The 13,147-nt window shown below is 45.4% G+C and overlaps 13 non-coding genes across 13 annotated transcripts; all 13 read right to left on the reverse strand.

Moving 5' to 3' along the window:
* Positions 1-164: 164 nt before the first annotated feature.
* On the reverse strand, positions 165-355 carry LOC142115351 (U2 spliceosomal RNA). The gene has a single exon (XR_012682191.1). It is a non-coding gene; the product is annotated as a U2 spliceosomal RNA (small nuclear RNA).
* Positions 356-1,169: 814 nt separating this feature from the next.
* Positions 1,170-1,360, reverse strand: LOC142115352 (U2 spliceosomal RNA). Its single transcript, XR_012682192.1, has one exon. It is a non-coding gene; the product is annotated as a U2 spliceosomal RNA (small nuclear RNA).
* An 814-nt stretch (positions 1,361-2,174) lies between these two features.
* On the reverse strand, positions 2,175-2,365 carry LOC142115353 (U2 spliceosomal RNA). Its single transcript, XR_012682193.1, has one exon. It is a non-coding gene; the product is annotated as a U2 spliceosomal RNA (small nuclear RNA).
* An 813-nt stretch (positions 2,366-3,178) lies between these two features.
* LOC142115253 (U2 spliceosomal RNA) lies at positions 3,179-3,369 on the reverse strand. Its single transcript, XR_012682112.1, has one exon. It is a non-coding gene; the product is annotated as a U2 spliceosomal RNA (small nuclear RNA).
* Positions 3,370-4,183: 814 nt separating this feature from the next.
* On the reverse strand, positions 4,184-4,374 carry LOC142115254 (U2 spliceosomal RNA). The gene has a single exon (XR_012682113.1). It is a non-coding gene; the product is annotated as a U2 spliceosomal RNA (small nuclear RNA).
* An 814-nt stretch (positions 4,375-5,188) lies between these two features.
* On the reverse strand, positions 5,189-5,379 carry LOC142115255 (U2 spliceosomal RNA). Its single transcript, XR_012682114.1, has one exon. It is a non-coding gene; the product is annotated as a U2 spliceosomal RNA (small nuclear RNA).
* An 814-nt stretch (positions 5,380-6,193) lies between these two features.
* Positions 6,194-6,384, reverse strand: LOC142115288 (U2 spliceosomal RNA). Its single transcript, XR_012682145.1, has one exon. It is a non-coding gene; the product is annotated as a U2 spliceosomal RNA (small nuclear RNA).
* An 810-nt stretch (positions 6,385-7,194) lies between these two features.
* LOC142115256 (U2 spliceosomal RNA) lies at positions 7,195-7,385 on the reverse strand. The gene has a single exon (XR_012682115.1). It is a non-coding gene; the product is annotated as a U2 spliceosomal RNA (small nuclear RNA).
* Positions 7,386-8,199: 814 nt separating this feature from the next.
* Positions 8,200-8,390, reverse strand: LOC142115257 (U2 spliceosomal RNA). Its single transcript, XR_012682116.1, has one exon. It is a non-coding gene; the product is annotated as a U2 spliceosomal RNA (small nuclear RNA).
* Positions 8,391-9,204: 814 nt separating this feature from the next.
* On the reverse strand, positions 9,205-9,395 carry LOC142115260 (U2 spliceosomal RNA). The gene has a single exon (XR_012682118.1). It is a non-coding gene; the product is annotated as a U2 spliceosomal RNA (small nuclear RNA).
* An 814-nt stretch (positions 9,396-10,209) lies between these two features.
* Positions 10,210-10,400, reverse strand: LOC142115261 (U2 spliceosomal RNA). Its single transcript, XR_012682119.1, has one exon. It is a non-coding gene; the product is annotated as a U2 spliceosomal RNA (small nuclear RNA).
* An 814-nt stretch (positions 10,401-11,214) lies between these two features.
* Positions 11,215-11,405, reverse strand: LOC142115262 (U2 spliceosomal RNA). Its single transcript, XR_012682120.1, has one exon. It is a non-coding gene; the product is annotated as a U2 spliceosomal RNA (small nuclear RNA).
* Positions 11,406-12,219: 814 nt separating this feature from the next.
* On the reverse strand, positions 12,220-12,410 carry LOC142115263 (U2 spliceosomal RNA). The gene has a single exon (XR_012682121.1). It is a non-coding gene; the product is annotated as a U2 spliceosomal RNA (small nuclear RNA).
* Positions 12,411-13,147: the final 737 nt, after the last annotated feature.

Raw genomic sequence — 13,147 nt, forward strand, 5'->3', positions numbered from 1 at the left:
GGTCTTCTTATCTGCAAATGCTTGTTTGCTAAGAGAGATAAGAAACAAAACAACAAAAAGACACAATAAATTGACACGAAATAAGACACAGGAGACAAAAATCTGTTCTTATGGATTTTTGTTGCTGAAAAGAGACATGATTCTATTTTTGGATAACTGGATAAGAGAAGTGCACCGGTCCTGGAAGTACTGCAATACCAGGTCAATGCGTGGAGTGGACAGAGCAAGCTCTTCTTCCATCTCCCTGTTCTAAAAATCCATTTAATATATGGCCCCCAGATAGGGGGCGTATCAGATATTAAACTGATAAGAACAGATACTACACTTGATCTTAGCCAAAAGGCCGAGAAGCGATAACCCGAAATGGGACCCAGGAAAGCGCCCGCTTCTCAGGCTAGGCCTGACAACTGTAGGAGACAGCCACGCCACACGCCGTATACTTTATTTAGCGGCGGCCCACAACACTCCATTGCTGCACATTCTAGGCCCGACTAGCCTGAAAAGCCTGACACCTTCACTGGGACCCTCTTTACACCTCTCTGTCTGCAAAGGCACGCACATGAGCCGAGGACTTTTCAAACGAGATGCCTGCAAAATTTGCATGAACTCCTCCCCTTGACCATAAGTGCAACGACGCCCGCTGATTAGTCGGCCTGCCGTTCCGTCCTCGTCTCCCCAGGCAATTAATCACACTGTCTGCCCAGCTTCTTTCGGAATATTCACAGCATGTCACAGAAACAGCACTTCAAGGTGCATCACAATTGTTTCTCGGGCCACCGGCAAGTAAATAGACAAGGAAGCTGCATGCTGCAACAGCAGGGTTCTAAAAGGTGTGTCATAATCCTCACTTGCCTTTATTCCGTCACTGGGTCCACAAGAGGGAGACACACTACGTCAGATTAATAGTTTCATTCATTCGGAGATCCAATTGAATTAGCAAATCACAAGTTGCTCCATTAAAGAAATAATTGGATCAATGCAGTAATCCTTTTGGACAAAGAAAAGGGTCTTCTTATCTGCAAATGCTTGTTTGCTAAGAGAGATAAGAAACAAAACAACAAAAAGACACAATAAATTGACACGAAATAAGACACAGGAGACAAAAATCTGTTCTTATGGATTTTTGTTGCTGAAAAGAGACATGATTCTATTTTTGGATAACTGGATAAGAGAAGTGCACCGGTCCTGGAAGTACTGCAATACCAGGTCAATGCGTGGAGTGGACAGAGCAAGCTCTTCTTCCATCTCCCTGTTCTAAAAATCCATTTAATATATGGCCCCCAGATAGGGGGCGTATCAGATATTAAACTGATAAGAACAGATACTACACTTGATCTTAGCCAAAAGGCCGAGAAGCGATAACCCGAAATGGGACCCAGGAAAGCGCCCGCTTCTCAGGCTAGGCCTGACAACTGTAGGAGACAGCCACGCCACACGCCGTATACTTTATTTAGCGGCGGCCCACAACACTCCATTGCTGCACATTCTAGGCCCGACTAGCCTGAAAAGCCTGACACCTTCACTGGGACCCTCTTTACACCTCTCTGTCTGCAAAGGCACGCACATGAGCCGAGGACTTTTCAAACGAGATGCCTGCAAAATTTGCATGAACTCCTCCCCTTGACCATAAGTGCAACGACGCCCGCTGATTAGTCGGCCTGCCGTTCCGTCCTCGTCTCCCCAGGCAATTAATCACACTGTCTGCCCAGCTTCTTTCGGAATATTCACAGCATGTCACAGAAACAGCACTTCAAGGTGCATCACAATTGTTTCTCGGGCCACCGGCAAGTAAATAGACAAGGAAGCTGCATGCTGCAACAGCAGGGTTCTAAAAGGTGTGTCATAATCCTCACTTGCCTTTATTCCGTCACTGGGTCCACAAGAGGGAGACACACTACGTCAGATTAATAGTTTCATTCATTCGGAGATCCAATTGAATTAGCAAATCACAAGTTGCTCCATTAAAGAAATAATTGGATCAATGCAGTAATCCTTTTGGACAAAGAAAAGGGTCTTCTTATCTGCAAATGCTTGTTTGCTAAGAGAGATAAGAAACAAAACAACAAAAAGACACAATAAATTGACACGAAATAAGACACAGGAGACAAAAATCTGTTCTTATGGATTTTTGTTGCTGAAAAGAGACATGATTCTATTTTTGAATAACTGGATAAGAGAAGTGCACCGGTCCTGGAAGTACTGCAATACCAGGTCAATGCGTGGAGTGGACAGAGCAAGCTCTTCTTCCATCTCCCTGTTCTAAAAATCCATTTAATATATGGCCCCCAGATAGGGGGCGTATCAGATATTAAACTGATAAGAACAGATACTACACTTGATCTTAGCCAAAAGGCCGAGAAGCGATAACCCGAAATGGGACCCAGGAAAGCGCCCGCTTCTCAGGCTAGGCCTGACAACTGTAGGAGACAGCCACGCCACACGCCGTATACTTTATTTAGCGGCGGCCCACAACACTCCATTGCTGCACATTCTAGGCCCGACTAGCCTGAAAAGCCTGACACCTTCACTGGGACCCTCTTTACACCTCTCTGTCTGCAAAGGCACGCACATGAGCCGAGGACTTTTCAAACGAGATGCCTGCAAAATTTGCATGAACTCCTCCCCTTGACCATAAGTGCAACGACGCCCGCTGATTAGTCGGCCTGCCGTTCCGTCCTCGTCTCCCAGGCAATTAATCACACTGTCTGCCCAGCTTCTTTCGGAATATTCACAGCATGTCACAGAAACAGCACTTCAAGGTGCATCACAATTGTTTCTCGGGCCACCGGCAAGTAAATAGACAAGGAAGCTGCATGCTGCAACAGCAGGGTTCTAAAAGGTGTGTCATAATCCTCACTTGCCTTTATTCCGTCACTGGGTCCACAAGAGGGAGACACACTACGTCAGATTAATAGTTTCATTCATTCGGAGATCCAATTGAATTAGCAAATCACAAGTTGCTCCATTAAAGAAATAATTGGATCAATGCAGTAATCCTTTTGGACAAAGAAAAGGGTCTTCTTATCTGCAAATGCTTGTTTGCTAAGAGAGATAAGAAACAAAACAACAAAAAGACACAATAAATTGACACGAAATAAGACACAGGAGACAAAAATCTGTTCTTATGGATTTTTGTTGCTGAAAAGAGACATGATTCTATTTTTGGATAACTGGATAAGAGAAGTGCACCGGTCCTGGAAGTACTGCAATACCAGGTCAATGCGTGGAGTGGACAGAGCAAGCTCTTCTTCCATCTCCCTGTTCTAAAAATCCATTTAATATATGGCCCCCAGATAGGGGGCGTATCAGATATTAAACTGATAAGAACAGATACTACACTTGATCTTAGCCAAAAGGCCGAGAAGCGATAACCCGAAATGGGACCCAGGAAAGCGCCCGCTTCTCAGGCTAGGCCTGACAACTGTAGGAGACAGCCACGCCACACGCCGTATACTTTATTTAGCGGCGGCCCACAACACTCCATTGCTGCACATTCTAGGCCCGACTAGCCTGAAAAGCCTGACACCTTCACTGGGACCCTCTTTACACCTCTCTGTCTGCAAAGGCACGCACATGAGCCGAGGACTTTTCAAACGAGATGCCTGCAAAATTTGCATGAACTCCTCCCCTTGACCATAAGTGCAACGACGCCCGCTGATTAGTCGGCCTGCCGTTCCGTCCTCGTCTCCCCAGGCAATTAATCACACTGTCTGCCCAGCTTCTTTCGGAATATTCACAGCATGTCACAGAAACAGCACTTCAAGGTGCATCACAATTGTTTCTCGGGCCACCGGCAAGTAAATAGACAAGGAAGCTGCATGCTGCAACAGCAGGGTTCTAAAAGGTGTGTCATAATCCTCACTTGCCTTTATTCCGTCACTGGGTCCACAAGAGGGAGACACACTACGTCAGATTAATAGTTTCATTCATTCGGAGATCCAATTGAATTAGCAAATCACAAGTTGCTCCATTAAAGAAATAATTGGATCAATGCAGTAATCCTTTTGGACAAAGAAAAGGGTCTTCTTATCTGCAAATGCTTGTTTGCTAAGAGAGATAAGAAACAAAACAACAAAAAGACACAATAAATTGACACGAAATAAGACACAGGAGACAAAAATCTGTTCTTATGGATTTTTGTTGCTGAAAAGAGACATGATTCTATTTTTGGATAACTGGATAAGAGAAGTGCACCGGTCCTGGAAGTACTGCAATACCAGGTCAATGCGTGGAGTGGACAGAGCAAGCTCTTCTTCCATCTCCCTGTTCTAAAAATCCATTTAATATATGGCCCCCAGATAGGGGGCGTATCAGATATTAAACTGATAAGAACAGATACTACACTTGATCTTAGCCAAAAGGCCGAGAAGCGATAACCCGAAATGGGACCCAGGAAAGCGCCCGCTTCTCAGGCTAGGCCTGACAACTGTAGGAGACAGCCACGCCACACGCCGTATACTTTATTTAGCGGCGGCCCACAACACTCCATTGCTGCACATTCTAGGCCCGACTAGCCTGAAAAGCCTGACACCTTCACTGGGACCCTCTTTACACCTCTCTGTCTGCAAAGGCACGCACATGAGCCGAGGACTTTTCAAACGAGATGCCTGCAAAATTTGCATGAACTCCTCCCCTTGACCATAAGTGCAACGACGCCCGCTGATTAGTCGGCCTGCCGTTCCGTCCTCGTCTCCCCAGGCAATTAATCACACTGTCTGCCCAGCTTCTTTCGGAATATTCACAGCATGTCACAGAAACAGCACTTCAAGGTGCATCACAATTGTTTCTCGGGCCACCGGCAAGTAAATAGACAAGGAAGCTGCATGCTGCAACAGCAGGGTTCTAAAAGGTGTGTCATAATCCTCACTTGCCTTTATTCCGTCACTGGGTCCACAAGAGGGAGACACACTACGTCAGATTAATAGTTTCATTCATTCGGAGATCCAATTGAATTAGCAAATCACAAGTTGCTCCATTAAAGAAATAATTGGATCAATGCAGTAATCCTTTTGGACAAAGAAAAGGGTCTTCTTATCTGCAAATGCTTGTTTGCTAAGAGAGATAAGAAACAAAACAACAAAAAGACACAATAAATTGACACGAAATAAGACACAGGAGACAAAAATCTGTTCTTATGGATTTTTGTTGCTGAAAAGAGACATGATTCTATTTTTGGATAACTGGATAAGAGAAGTGCACCGGTCCTGGAAGTACTGCAATACCAGGTCAATGCGTGGAGTGGACAGAGCAAGCTCTTCTTCCATCTCCCTGTTCTAAAAATCCATTTAATATATGGCCCCCAGATAGGGGGCGTATCAGATATTAAACTGATAAGAACAGATACTACACTTGATCTTAGCCAAAAGGCCGAGAAGCGATAACCCGAAATGGGACCCAGGAAAGCGCCCGCTTCTCAGGCTAGGCCTGACAACTGTAGGAGACAGCCACGCCACACGCCGTATACTTTATTTAGCGGCGGCCCACAACACTCCATTGCTGCACATTCTAGGCCCGACTAGCCTGAAAAGCCTGACACCTTCACTGGGACCCTCTTTACACCTCTCTGTCTGCAAAGGCACGCACATGAGCCGAGGACTTTTCAAACGAGATGCCTGCAAAATTTGCATGAACTCCTCCCCTTGACCATAAGTGCAACGACGCCCGCTGATTAGTCGGCCTGCCGTTCCGTCCTCGTCTCCCCAGGCAATTAATCACACTGTCTGCCCAGCTTCTTTCGGAATATTCACAGCATGTCACAGAAACAGCACTTCAAGGTGCATCACAATTGTTTCTCGGGCCACCGGCAAGTAAATAGACAAGGAAGCTGCATGCTGCAACAGCAGGGTTCTAAAAGGTGTGTCATAATCCTCACTTGCCTTTATTCCGTCACTGGGTCCACAAGAGGGAGACACACTACGTCAGATTAATAGTTTCATTCATTCGGAGATCCAATTGAATTAGCAAATCACAAGTTGCTCCATTAAAGAAATAATTGGATCAATGCAGTAATCCTTTTGGACAAAGAAAAGGGTCTTCTTATCTGCAAATGCTTGTTTGCTAAGAGAGATAAGAAACAAAACAACAAAAAGACACAATAAATTGACACGAAATAAGACACAGGAGACAAAAATCTGTTCTTATGGATTTTTGTTGCTGAAAAGAGACATGATTCTATTTTTGGATAACTGGATAAGAGAAGTGCACCGGTCCTGGAAGTACTGCAATACCAGGTCAATGCGTGGAGTGGACAGAGCAAGCTCTTCTTCATCTCCCTGTTCTAAAAATCCATTTAATATATGGCCCCCAGATAGGGGGCGTATCAGATATTAAAACTGATAAGAACAGATACTACACTTGATCTTAGCCAAAAGGCCGAGAAGCGATAACCCGAAATGGGACCCAGGAAAGCGCCCGCTTCTCAGGCTAGGCCTGACAACTGTAGGAGACAGCCACGCCACACGCCGTATACTTTATTTAGCGGCGGCCCACAACACTCCATTGCTGCACATTCTAGGCCCGACTAGCCTGAAAAGCCTGACACCTTCACTGGGACCCTCTTTACACCTCTCTGTCTGCAAAGGCACGCACATGAGCCGAGGACTTTTCAAACGAGATGCCTGCAAATTTGCATGAACTCCTCCCTTGACCATAAGATGCAACGACGCCCGCTGATTAGTCGGCCTGCCGTTCCGTCCTCGTCTCCCCAGGCAATTAATCACACTGTCTGCCCAGCTTCTTTCGGAATATTCACAGCATGTCACAGAAACAGCACTTCAAGGTGCATCACAATTGTTTCTCGGGCACCGGCAAGTAAATAGACAAGAAGCTGCATGCTGCAACAGCAGGGTTCTAAAAGGTGTGTCATAATCCTCACTTGCCTTTATTCCGTCACTGGGTCCACAAGAGGGAGACACACTACGTCAGATTAATAGTATCATTCATTCGGAGATCCAATTGAATTAGCAAATCACAAGTTGCTCCATTAAAGAAATAATTGGATCAATGCAGTAATCCTTTTGGACAAAGAAAAGGGTCTTCTTATCTGCAAATGCTTGTTTGCTAAGAGAGATAAGAAACAAAACAACAAAAAGACACAATAAATTGACACGAAATAAGACACAGGAGACAAAATCTGTTCTTATGGATTTTTGTTGCTGAAAAGAGACATGATTCTATTTTTGGATAACTGGATAAGAGAAGTGCACCGGTCCTGGAAGTACTGCAATACCAGGTCAATGCGTGGAGTGGACAGAGCAAGCTCTTCTTCCATCTCCCTGTTCTAAAAATCCATTTAATATATGGCCCCCAGATAGGGGGCGTATCAGATATTAAACTGATAAGAACAGATACTACACTTGATCTTAGCCAAAAGGCCGAGAAGCGATAACCCGAAATGGGACCCAGGAAAGCGCCCGCTTCTCAGGCTAGGCCTGACAACTGTAGGAGACAGCCACGCCACACGCCGTATACTTTATTTAGCGGCGGCCCACAACACTCCATTGCTGCACATTCTAGGCCCGACTAGCCTGAAAAGCCTGACACCTTCACTGGGACCCTCTTTACACCTCTCTGTCTGCAAAGGCACGCACATGAGCCGAGGACTTTTCAAACGAGATGCCTGCAAAATTTGCATGAACTCCTCCCCTTGACCATAAGTGCAACGACGCCCGCTGATTAGTCGGCCTGCCGTTCCGTCCTCGTCTCCCCAGGCAATTAATCACACTGTCTGCCCAGCTTCTTTCGGAATATTCACAGCATGTCACAGAAACAGCACTTCAAGGTGCATCACAATTGTTTCTCGGGCCACCGGCAAGTAAATAGACAAGGAAGCTGCATGCTGCAACAGCAGGGTTCTAAAAGGTGTGTCATAATCCTCACTTGCCTTTATTCCGTCACTGGGTCCACAAGAGGGAGACACACTACGTCAGATTAATAGTTTCATTCATTCGGAGATCCAATTGAATTAGCAAATCACAAGTTGCTCCATTAAAGAAATAATTGGATCAATGCAGTAATCCTTTTGGACAAAGAAAAGGGTCTTCTTATCTGCAAATGCTTGTTTGCTAAGAGAGATAAGAAACAAAACAACAAAAAGACACAATAAATTGACACGAAATAAGACACAGGAGACAAAAATCTGTTCTTATGGATTTTTGTTGCTGAAAAGAGACATGATTCTATTTTTGGATAACTGGATAAGAGAAGTGCACCGGTCCTGGAAGTACTGCAATACCAGGTCAATGCGTGGAGTGGACAGAGCAAGCTCTTCTTCCATCTCCCTGTTCTAAAAATCCATTTAATATATGGCCCCCAGATAGGGGGCGTATCAGATATTAAACTGATAAGAACAGATACTACACTTGATCTTAGCCAAAAGGCCGAGAAGCGATAACCCGAAATGGGACCCAGGAAAGCGCCCGCTTCTCAGGCTAGGCCTGACAACTGTAGGAGACAGCCACGCCACACGCCGTATACTTTATTTAGCGGCGGCCCACAACACTCCATTGCTGCACATTCTAGGCCCGACTAGCCTGAAAAGCCTGACACCTTCACTGGGACCCTCTTTACACCTCTCTGTCTGCAAAGGCACGCACATGAGCCGAGGACTTTTCAAACGAGATGCCTGCAAAATTTGCATGAACTCCTCCCCTTGACCATAAGTGCAACGACGCCCGCTGATTAGTCGGCCTGCCGTTCCGTCCTCGTCTCCCCAGGCAATTAATCACACTGTCTGCCCAGCTTCTTTCGGAATATTCACAGCATGTCACAGAAACAGCACTTCAAGGTGCATCACAATTGTTTCTCGGGCCACCGGCAAGTAAATAGACAAGGAAGCTGCATGCTGCAACAGCAGGGTTCTAAAAGGTGTGTCATAATCCTCACTTGCCTTTATTCCGTCACTGGGTCCACAAGAGGGAGACACACTACGTCAGATTAATAGTTTCATTCATTCGGAGATCCAATTGAATTAGCAAATCACAAGTTGCTCCATTAAAGAAATAATTGGATCAATGCAGTAATCCTTTTGGACAAAGAAAAGGGTCTTCTTATCTGCAAATGCTTGTTTGCTAAGAGAGATAAGAAACAAAACAACAAAAAGACACAATAAATTGACACGAAATAAGACACAGGAGACAAAAATCTGTTCTTATGGATTTTTGTTGCTGAAAAGAGACATGATTCTATTTTTGGATAACTGGATAAGAGAAGTGCACCGGTCCTGGAAGTACTGCAATACCAGGTCAATGCGTGGAGTGGACAGAGCAAGCTCTTCTTCCATCTCCCTGTTCTAAAAATCCATTTAATATATGGCCCCCAGATAGGGGGCGTATCAGATATTAAACTGATAAGAACAGATACTACACTTGATCTTAGCCAAAAGGCCGAGAAGCGATAACCCGAAATGGGACCCAGGAAAGCGCCCGCTTCTCAGGCTAGGCCTGACAACTGTAGGAGACAGCCACGCCACACGCCGTATACTTTATTTAGCGGCGGCCCACAACACTCCATTGCTGCACATTCTAGGCCCGACTAGCCTGAAAAGCCTGACACCTTCACTGGGACCCTCTTTACACCTCTCTGTCTGCAAAGGCACGCACATGAGCCGAGGACTTTTCAAACGAGATGCCTGCAAAATTTGCATGAACTCCTCCCCTTGACCATAAGTGCAACGACGCCCGCTGATTAGTCGGCCTGCCGTTCCGTCCTCGTCTCCCCAGGCAATTAATCACACTGTCTGCCCAGCTTCTTTCGGAATATTCACAGCATGTCACAGAAACAGCACTTCAAGGTGCATCACAATTGTTTCTCGGGCCACCGGCAAGTAAATAGACAAGGAAGCTGCATGCTGCAACAGCAGGGTTCTAAAAGGTGTGTCATAATCCTCACTTGCCTTTATTCCGTCACTGGGTCCACAAGAGGGAGACACACTACGTCAGATTAATAGTTTCATTCATTCGGAGATCCAATTGAATTAGCAAATCACAAGTTGCTCCATTAAAGAAATAATTGGATCAATGCAGTAATCCTTTTGGACAAAGAAAAGGGTCTTCTTATCTGCAAATGCTTGTTTGCTAAGAGAGATAAGAAACAAAACAACAAAAAGACACAATAAATTGACACGAAATAAGACACAGGAGACAAAAATCTGTTCTTATGGATTTTTGTTGCTGAAAAGAGACATGATTCTATTTTTGGATAACTGGATAAGAGAAGTGCACCGGTCCTGGAAGTACTGCAATACCAGGTCAATGCGTGGAGTGGACAGAGCAAGCTCTTCTTCCATCTCCCTGTTCTAAAAATCCATTTAATATATGGCCCCCAGATAGGGGGCGTATCAGATATTAAACTGATAAGAACAGATACTACACTTGATCTTAGCCAAAAGGCCGAGAAGCGATAACCCGAAATGGGACCCAGGAAAGCGCCCGCTTCTCAGGCTAGGCCTGACAACTGTAGGAGACAGCCACGCCACACGCCGTATACTTTATTTAGCGGCGGCCCACAACACTCCATTGCTGCACATTCTAGGCCCGACTAGCCTGAAAAGCCTGACACCTTCACTGGGACCCTCTTTACACCTCTCTGTCTGCAAAGGCACGCACATGAGCCGAGGACTTTTCAAACGAGATGCCTGCAAAATTTGCATGAACTCCTCCCCTTGACCATAAGTGCAACGACGCCCGCTGATTAGTCGGCCTGCCGTTCCGTCCTCGTCTCCCCAGGCAATTAATCACACTGTCTGCCCAGCTTCTTTCGGAATATTCACAGCATGTCACAGAAACAGCACTTCAAGGTGCATCACAATTGTTTCTCGGGCCACCGGCAAGTAAATAGACAAGGAAGCTGCATGCTGCAACAGCAGGGTTCTAAAAGGTGTGTCATAATCCTCACTTGCCTTTATTCCGTCACTGGGTCCACAAGAGGGAGACACACTACGTCAGATTAATAGTTTCATTCATTCGGAGATCCAATTGAATTAGCAAATCACAAGTTGCTCCATTAAAGAAATAATTGGATCAATGCAGTAATCCTTTTGGACAAAGAAAAGGGTCTTCTTATCTGCAAATGCTTGTTTGCTAAGAGAGATAAGAAACAAAACAACAAAAAGACACAATAAATTGACACGAAATAAGACACAGGAGACAAAAATCTGTTCTTATGGATTTTTGTTGCTGAAAAGAGACATGATTCTATTTTTGGATAACTGGATAAGAGAAGTGCACCGGTCCTGGAAGTACTGCAATACCAGGTCAATGCGTGGAGTGGACAGAGCAAGCTCTTCTTCCATCTCCCTGTTCTAAAAATCCATTTAATATATGGCCCCCAGATAGGGGGCGTATCAGATATTAAACTGATAAGAACAGATACTACACTTGATCTTAGCCAAAAGGCCGAGAAGCGATAACCCGAAATGGGACCCAGGAAAGCGCCCGCTTCTCAGGCTAGGCCTGACAACTGTAGGAGACAGCCACGCCACACGCCGTATACTTTATTTAGCGGCGGCCCACAACACTCCATTGCTGCACATTCTAGGCCCGACTAGCCTGAAAAGCCTGACACCTTCACTGGGACCCTCTTTACACCTCTCTGTCTGCAAAGGCACGCACATGAGCCGAGGACTTTTCAAACGAGATGCCTGCAAAATTTGCATGAACTCCTCCCCTTGACCATAAGTGCAACGACGCCCGCTGATTAGTCGGCCTGCCGTTCCGTCCTCGTCTCCCCAGGCAATTAATCACACTGTCTGCCCAGCTTCTTTCGGAATATTCACAGCATGTCACAGAAACAGCACTTCAAGGTGCATCACAATTGTTTCTCGGGCCACCGGCAAGTAAATAGACAAGGAAGCTGCATGCTGCAACAGCAGGGTTCTAAAAGGTGTGTCATAATCCTCACTTGCCTTTATTCCGTCACTGGGTCCACAAGAGGGAGACACACTACGTCAGATTAATAGTTTCATTCATTCGGAGATCCAATTGAATTAGCAAATCACAAGTTGCTCCATTAAAGAAATAATTGGATCAATGCAGTAATCCTTTTGGACAAAGAAAAGGGTCTTCTTATCTGCAAATGCTTGTTTGCTAAGAGAGATAAGAAACAAAACAACAAAAAGACACAATAAATTGACACGAAATAAGACACAGGAGACAAAAATCTGTTCTTATGGATTTTTGTTGCTGAAAAGAGACATGATTCTATTTTTGGATAACTGGATAAGAGAAGTGCACCGGTCCTGGAAGTACTGCAATACCAGGTCAATGCGTGGAGTGGACAGAGCAAGCTCTTCTTCCATCTCCCTGTTCTAAAAATCCATTTAATATATGGCCCCCAGATAGGGGGCGTATCAGATATTAAACTGATAAGAACAGATACTACACTTGATCTTAGCCAAAAGGCCGAGAAGCGATAACCCGAAATGGGACCCAGGAAAGCGCCCGCTTCTCAGGCTAGGCCTGACAACTGTAGGAGACAGCCACGCCACACGCCGTATACTTTATTTAGCGGCGGCCCACAACACTCCATTGCTGCACATTCTAGGCCCGACTAGCCTGAAAAGCCTGACACCTTCACTGGGACCCTCTTTACACCTCTCTGTCTGCAAAGGCACGCACATGAGCCGAGGACTTTTCAAACGAGATGCCTGCAAAATTTGCATGAACTCCTCCCCTTGACCATAAGTGCAACGACGCCCGCTGATTAGTCGGCCTGCCGTTCCGTCCTCGTCTCCCCAGGCAATTAATCACACTGTCTGCCCAGCTTCTTTCGGAATATTCACAGCATGTCACAGAAACAGCACTTCAAGGTGCATCACAATTGTTTCTCGGGCCACCGGCAAGTAAATAGACAAGGAAGCTGCATGCTGCAACAGCAGGGTTCTAAAAGGTGTGTCATAATCCTCACTTGCCTTTATTCCGTCACTGGGTCCACAAGAGGGAGACACACTACGTCAGATTAATAGTTTCATTCATTCGGAGATCCAATTGAATTAGCAAATCACAAGTTGCTCCATTAAAGAAATAATTGGATCAATGCAGTAATCCTTTTGGACAAAGAAAAGGGTCTTCTTATCTGCAAATGCTTGTTTGCTAAGAGAGATAAGAAACAAAACAACAAAAAGACACAATAAATTGACACGAAATAAGAC

Source organism: Mixophyes fleayi, unplaced genomic scaffold, assembly GCF_038048845.1.
Source record: "Mixophyes fleayi isolate aMixFle1 unplaced genomic scaffold, aMixFle1.hap1 Scaffold_1624, whole genome shotgun sequence".
In the NCBI taxonomy this organism is placed as follows: Eukaryota; Metazoa; Chordata; class Amphibia; order Anura; family Limnodynastidae; genus Mixophyes; species Mixophyes fleayi.